This window comes from Melanerpes formicivorus, unplaced genomic scaffold, assembly GCF_026170545.1.
Source record: "Melanerpes formicivorus ecotype bairdi unplaced genomic scaffold, bMelFor1.0.p_v2 SCAF_217, whole genome shotgun sequence".
NCBI lineage: Eukaryota > Metazoa > Chordata > Aves > Piciformes > Picidae > Melanerpes > Melanerpes formicivorus.
This window is the reverse complement of record NW_027142569.1, coordinates 282,501-290,000: the sequence shown is the minus strand read 5'-3', so window position 1 is coordinate 290,000 and position 7,500 is coordinate 282,501.

Sequence of the window (7,500 nt, the reverse complement as noted above, 5' to 3'; positions counted from 1 at the left end):
GCACGTCTACTCGCCCAGGGAGAGCACGTCTACTCGCCCAGGGAGAGCACGTCTACTCGCCCAGGGAGAGCACGTCTACTCGCCCAGGGAGAGCACGTCTACTCGCCGAGGGAGAGCACGTCTACTCGCCGAGGGAGAGCACGTCTACTCGCCGAGGGAGAGCACGTCTACTCGCCGAGGGAGAGCACGTCTACTCGCCGAGGGAGAGCACGTCTACTCGCCGAGGGAGAGCACGTCTACTCGCCGAGGGAGAGCACGTCTACTCGCCGAGGGAGAGCACGTCTACTCGCCGAGGGAGAGCACGTCTACCTCCCGGCTGAGGGAGAGCACGGGGGGGGGGGACAAAGACAGGCGGCAGCAGCTTCGGTGAACGTCACCCGGGAGGCGACCGGGGCTGTCCCGGGGCAGTCCCGGGAAGCCGGCGTCCGGCACAGGAAACCGTCAGCTGCCGGACCGGGGCGAATCCCCGCGGCCACGGCAGGGGTGGGGGCTCGAAGACAGCCGGCAGCCGCTTCGGTGAACGTCACCCGGGAGGAGACTGGGGCCCTCCCGGGACCGTCCCGGGAAGACGACGTTCGGCACGAGATCCCGGCCGCGGCCGGACCGGCTCGAAGCCCCGCGGCCCCGGCACGGGGGAGGCCCAAAGACTGGCGGCAGCCGCTTCGCTGAACGTCACCCGGCCGGCGACCGGGGCCGTCCCGGGGCCGTCCCGGGATGCCGGCTTCCGGCACGGGGTCCCGGCCGCGGCCGGAGCGGCTCGAATCCCCGCGGTCCCGGCAGCAGCCGGAGCCGCTCGCAGTTCGGGCTCCCGGCACCCTACGGATCCGCCGACTCGTTCGCGGGCGGCGGGGGGAGGCAGTGAAGGAGGTGCGGGCAGAAGCGGCAGCGGAGGCGGAGGGGGGGGGGGGTGCTCGGAGACAGCCGTCAGCCGCTTCGGTGAACGTCACCCGGGAGGCGACCGGGACCGGCCCGGGGCAGTCCCGGGAAGCCGGCGTCCGGCACAGGGAACCGTCAGCTGCCGGACCGGGGCGAATCCCCGCGGCCACGGCAGGGGTGGGGGCTCGAAGACAGCCGGCAGCCGCTTCGCTGAACGTCACCCGGCCGGCGACCGGGGCCCTCCCGGGACCGTCCCGGGATGCCGGCTTCCGGCACGGGGGTCCCGGCCGCGGCCGGAGCGGCTCGAATCCCCGCGGTCCCGGCAGCAGCCGGAGCCGCTCGCCGTTCGGGCTCCCGGCACCCTACGGATCCGCCGACTCGTTCGCGGGCGGCGGGGGGAGGCAGTGAAGGAGGTGCGGGCAGAAGCGGCAGCGGAGGCGGAGGGGGGGGGGGCTCGAAGACAGCCGGCAGCCGCTTCGGTGAACGTCACCCGGCCGGCGACCGCGGCCGTTCCGGGGCCGTCCCGGGAAGCCTGCGACAGGCACGGGGTCCCGGCCTCGGCCGGACCCGCACTGGGTGCCGCCGCCTCGGGCTCTCGGGACGGTATGGATCCGCCGACTCGTTCGCCGGCAGCGGGGGGAGGCAGTGGAGGGGGTGCGGGGAGAAGCGGCAGCGGAGGCGGAGGCGGGGGGGGGCTCGAAGACAGCCGGCAGCCGCTTCGGTGAACGTCACCCGGGAGGCGACCGGGACCGGCCCGGGAAGCCATCGTCCGGCCCGGGATCCCGGCCGCGGCCGGACCGGCTCGAATCCCCGCGGCCCCGGCACGGGGGAGGCCCAAAGACTGGCGGCAGCCGCTTCGCTGAACGTCACCCCGGCCGGCGACCGGGGCCGTCCCGGGGCCGTCCCGGGATGCCGGCTTCCGGCACGGGGTCCCGGGCGCGGGCGGAGCGGCTCGAAGCCCCGCGGGTCCCGGCAGCAGCCGGAGCCGCTCGCCGTTCGGGCTCCCGGCACCCTACGGATCCGGCGACTCGTTCGCCGGCGGCGGGGGGAGGCAGTGGAGGCGGTGCGGGGAGAAGCGGCAGCGGAGGCGGAGGGGGGGCGGGGGGGGACGATAGTGGCGGGGGGCGGGGGGTGCTCGAAGGCAGCCGGCAGCCGGTTCGGTGAACATTCGCCGGGGCGGGGGGGCGACCTGTCCGTGCCCGGGGCAGCCCCGGGAAGCCGGCAGCCAGCACGGGGTCCCGGCAGCACCTGTTCCCTGCCCTGGGACTTGCCGTGCCCGGCGGCCGGTTGCCGGGTGGGGGGGAGCGATGAGAGGCGGGGCGCAGCGGCCGGGGCAGCGCCGGGCGGCAGCGGGGGGCTGGGCGGATGGGGTAGGCGTCGAGCGGCAAGCCCTCGGCTGCAGCGAATGTTCGGCGGTGCGGGGGGGGGGGGGGGGGGACGGGACGACACGTTGGGGGCGCCGAGTCCGAGCCACCCCCGGCCCCAGGGGCGGCCGGAGGGGGAGGCCGGTGCCTGTCCCTGGGAGCTGCTGGGCGCCGGATGGCCGAGGGTGCGTCAGAAGCCGCCCGAGCGGTCGAGCAGGTCCTCCAGAAAGGCCTAGGGTGGCTTCGAGGGCCCCGGGAGCAGTCGAGGGAGGCCTCCAGGCAGGTCTGGAGTGGATGGGAGGCCTTCCAAAGCAGACAAGGGAGGCTGCCAGCAGGGCCTAGGCTGGCACTGCAGCCTGTAAATGGTTGGGGGGGGGGGCCTCTGGTGCGGCCTGGAGTCTCTGGGTGGCGTCCAGAGAGGTGCAAAAGATCCTCTGGTGCGGCCTGTGGTGGCTGAGAAGCCTGCAGAGCGTGCGGGGGGAGGCTTCTGCTGCGGCCTGGGGTGGGTCGGAAGCCTGCAGAGCGTGCGGGAGAGGCTTCCGGTGCGGCCTGGGGTGGCTGAGAAGCCTGCAGAGCGTGCGGGGGAGGCTTCTGTTGGGGCCTGGGGTGGCTGAGAAGCCTGCAGAGCGTGCGGGAGAGGCTTCTGCTGCGGCCTGGGGTGGCTGAGAAGCCTGCAGAGCGTGCGGGGGAGGCTTCTGCTGCGGCCTGGGGTGGCTGAGAAGCCTGCAGAGCGTGCGGGGGAGGCTTCTGCTGCGGCCTGGGGTGGCTGAGAAGCCTGCAGAGCGTGCGGGGGAGGCTTCTGCTGCGGCCTGGGGTGGCTGAGAAGCCTGCAGAGCGTGCGGGGGAGGCTTCTGCTGCGGCCTGGGGTGGCTGAGAAGCCTGCAGAGCGTGCGGGGGAGGCTTCTGCTGCGGCCTGGGGTGGCTGAGAAGCCTGCAGAGCGTGCGGGGGAGGCTTCTGGTGCGGCCTGGGGTGGCTGAGAAGCCTGCAGAGCGTGCGGGGGAGGCTTCTGGTGCGGCCTGGGGTGGCTGAGAAGCCTGCAGAGCGTGCGGGGGAGGCTTCTGGTGCGGCCTGGGGTGGGACGGAAGCCTGCAGAGCGTGCGGGGGAGGCTTCTGGTGCGGCCTGGGGTGGGACGGAAGCCTGCAGAGCGTGCGGGGGAGGCTTCTGGTGCGGCCTGGGGTGGGTCGGAAGCCTGCAGAGCGTGCGGGAGAGGCTTCTGCTGCGGCCTGGGGTGGGTCGGAAGCCTGCAGAGCGTGCGGGAGAGGCTTCTGTTGGGGCCTGGGGTGGCTGAGAAGCCTGCAGAGCGTGCGGGAGAGGCTTCTGCTGCGGCCTGGGGTGGCTGAGAAGCCTGCAGAGCTTGCGGGAGAGGCTTCTGCTGCGGCCTGGGGTGGCTGAGAAGCCTGCAGAGCGTGCGGGAGAGGCTTCTGCTGCGGCCTGGGGTGGCTGAGAAGCCTGCAGAGCGTGCGGGAGAGGCTTCTGCTGCGGCCTGGGGTGGCTGAGAAGCCTGCAGAGCGTGCGGGAGAGGCTTCTGCTGCGGCCTGGGGTGGCTGAGAAGCCTGCAGAGCGTGCGGGAGAGGCTTCTGCTGCGGCCTGGGGTGGCTGAGAAGCCTGCAGGGCGTGCGGGAGAGGCTTCTGCTGCGGCCTGGGGTGGGTGGGAAGCCTGCAGAGCGTGCGGGGGGAGGCTTCTGGTGCGGCCTGGGGTGGCTGAGAAGCCTGCAGAGCGTGCGGGGGAGGCTTCTGGTGCGGCCTGGGGTGGCTGAGAAGCCTGAAGAGCGTGCGGGGAGAGGCTTCTGGTGCGGCCTGGGGTGGCTGAGAAGCCTGCAGAGCGTGCGGGGGAGGCTTCTGGTGCGGCCTGGGGTGGCTGAGAAGCCTGAAGAGCGTGCGGGAGAGGCTTCTGCTGCGGCCTGGGGTGGCTGAGAAGCCTGCAGAGCGTGCGGGAGAGGCTTCTGCCTGCGGCCTGGGGTGGCTGAGAAGCCTGCAGAGCGTGCGGGGAGAGGCTTCTGCTGCGGCCTGGGGTGGCTGAGAAGCCTGCAGAGCGTGCGGGAGAGGCTTCTGCTGCGGCCTGGGGTGGCTGAGAAGCCTGCAGGGCGTGCGGGGAGAGGCTTCTGCTGCGGCCTGGGGTGGGGTGGGAAGCCTGCAGAGCGTGCGGGGGGAGGCTTCTGGTGCGGCCTGGGGTGGCTGAGAAGCCTGCAGAGCGTGCGGGGGAGGCTTCTGGTGCGGCCTGGGGTGGCTGAGAAGCCTGAAGAGCGTGCGGGAGAGGCTTCTGGTGCGGCCTGGGGTGGCTGAGAAGCCTGCAGAGCGTGCGGGGGAGGCTTCTGGTGCGGCCTGGGGTGGCTGAGAAGCCTGCAGAGCGTGCGGGAGAGGCTTCTGGTGCGGCCTGGGGTGGCTGAGAAGCCTGCAGAGCGTGCGGGAGAGGCTTCTGCTGCGGCCTGGGGTGGCTGAGAAGCCTGCAGAGCGTGCGGGAGAGGCTTCTGCTGCGGCCTGGGGTGGGGTCGGAAGCCTGCAGAGCGTGCGGGAGAGGCTTCTGCTGCGGCCTGGGGTGGGTCGGAAGCCTGCAGAGCTTGCGGGGGGAGGCTTCTGCTGCGGCCTGGGGTGGGTCGGAAGCCTGCAGAGCATGCGGGGGAGGCTTCTGGTGCGGCCTGGGGTGGGTCGGAAGCCTGCAGAGCTTGCGGGGGAGGCTTCTGGTGCGGCCTGGGGTGGGTCGGAAGCCTGCAGAGCATGCGGGGGAGGCTTCTGCTGCGGCCTGGGGTCTCTGGGTGGCCTCTAGAGAGGTGCAAAAGACCCTCTGGGTTGGGCTGGGGTGGCTCTTGGACCCCTGCCACACAGTGGAGAGCGGCCTCCGGCCCGCCACCTGTGTCCCTGTGTGCCTGAGTGCCTGTGTCCCTGTGTCCCTGTGTCCCTGAGTGCCTGAGTGCCTGTGTCCCTGTGTCCCTGTGTCCCTGTGTCCCTGAGTGCCTGAGTGCCTGAGTGCCTGTGTCCCTGTGTCCTTGTGTCCCTGTGTCCCTGTGTCCCTGTGTGCCTGAGTGCCTGTGTCCCTGTGTCCCTGTCTGTGTACCTGTGTGCGAGAGTGTCCGGCACGCCACCCAGCGGCGGCGGGCAAGCAGGTAGGCGGGTGGGCGGGCCGGCGAGGGCCAGTGTGAGTTTGGGGGGTGGGAGGGGAGGCGGCAGCTGGAAGCGTCAGAGGAGGGGGCGTGGCTCCGGCTGGCCCCGGGAGCAGGTTCCCGGGACCGGGACCGGCTGGACCCGGCGGGTGGTTGATCCCGGGGCGGGGGGCAGAGGCGGCGGGAAGCGGCAGCTGCGTGTGCGGCGGGGGGGTGGAGGGCGAACCGCGGCGGGAAGCGGATGCTTCAGAGCAGGTTACGGGGGGCGGGGACGGACGACACCACCTGTCCCCGCCCCGGGACGGGCTGGACCCGGCGCCCTGGACCCGGCGCCGTGTACCCGCCGCCGCCCCCCGCCGCCGCCCCCCTCCGCCACCCCGGGACCCCGACGTTTTTTTGGCGCCCGCGCCTTTTTTTGCTCCCCGCCTGCCCGCGCTGCCCCGGGCCCTCCCCCGGGGCGGGGCGGGAGGGAGGGACGGACGGACGGACGGGTAGCCGGGGATCTCCGAGCGCGCGCCACCAGACCGAGGCGGGGTCCCGGCGGCGGCGGCGGCGGCGGCGGCGGCGGCGGCAGCAAGCGACGGCGGGGGGGGGCAGGCTAGGGAGAGAGGGGGAGCGGCATGCGGTAGGGCTGGGGGGTTTGTTTCGGGGGGGAGGGGTGGGGGGGGGGTGGCAGCGGTCAGCGAGAGCGGGGAGAGGGGGAGCGGCATGCGGTAGGGCTGGGGTGTTTTTGGGGGTGGGGGCGTTGGGGGGATTAGCGGGCGGGCGGGCAGCCGAGCCAAGCGGCAAGCCGGGGGGCGGGCGAGGGCGGCTTTAGGGCCGGAGGAGCGGAGCGCAACCTCCCCCGGGCAGGCTCCAGCGTGGAGAGCAGCAAGTTTTTGGGGACGGGGGACGACGGACGGGAGGGGCAGCGGCGAGAGGCTAGCTGCGGCAAGGGGCACCGGCACGGCCGCCCTAACAGCGCCGCCTCGGTCGCAGGGGTTAGAGAGCAGCCGGGCAGCCCGGGAGGGAAGCGGCAGCCCGCGAAGGGGGGAAGGGGGGGCTCCGCGCAAACCGCTAACGGGAGCCGGGGGGTGTGGGGAGCTGGGGGTGGCAGCAGCGGCAAGAGGCAACGTCGGGAGGGGGGGCTCCGCGCAAACCGGTAACGGGGGCCGGGGGGTGTGGGGGGGGGCGGTGGCGGCCGCGGCAAGAGGCAACGGCAGGCGGGGGGGCTCCGCGCAAACCGGCAGCGGGGGGGGGGGGCGGAGGTAGCGGCAAGAGGCAACGGCGGGAAGGGGGGGCTCCGCGCAAACCGCTAACGGGAGCCGGGGGGTGTGGGGAGCTGGGGGTGGCAGCAGCGGCAAGAGGCAACGTCGGGAGGGGGGGCTCCGCGCAAACCGGTAACGGGGGCCCGGGGGTGTGGAGGGGGCGGTGGTGGCCGCGGCGAGAGGCAACGGCAGGCGGGGGCGCTCCGCGCAAACCGGCAGCGGGGGGGGGGCGGGGGTAACGGCAAGAGGCAACGGCGGGAAGGGGGGGCTCCGCGCAAACCGGCAGCGGGGGGGGGGGCGGGGGTAGCGGCAAGAGGCAACGGCGGGAAGGGGGGGCCTCCGCGCAAACCGGCAGCGGGGGGGGGGCGGGGGGTAGCGGCAAGAGGCAACGGCGGGAAGGGGGGGCTCCGCGCAAACCGGCAGCGGGGGGGGGCGGGGGGTAGCGGCAAGAGGCAACGGCGGGAAGGGGGGGCTCCGCGCAAACCGGCAGCGGGGGGGGGGCGGGGGGTAGCGGCAAGAGGCAACGGCGGGAAGGGGGGGCTCCGCGCAAACCGGCAGCGGGGGGGGGCGGGGGGTAGCGGCAAGAGGCAACGGCGGGAAGGGGGAGCTCCGCGCAAACCGGCAGCGGGGGGGGGGCGGGGGGTAGCGGCAAGAGGCAACGTCGGGAGGGGGGGCTCCGCGCAAACCGGCAGCGGGGGGGGGGCGGGGGGTAGCGGCAAGAGGCAACGTCGGGAGGGGGGGCGCCGCGCAAACCGGCAACGGGGGCGGGGGGGGAGGCGGTCAGGGGCGGGGGGAGATTTCTAGAGATGCCGGCAGACCTTCTCCCCGGAGAACAGCGCTGTTGAAGAAAAGACTGCTTCAGAACACAACCTTTAATGAAAGACGCTCGATGAAAACAACACTTAATAAAAGA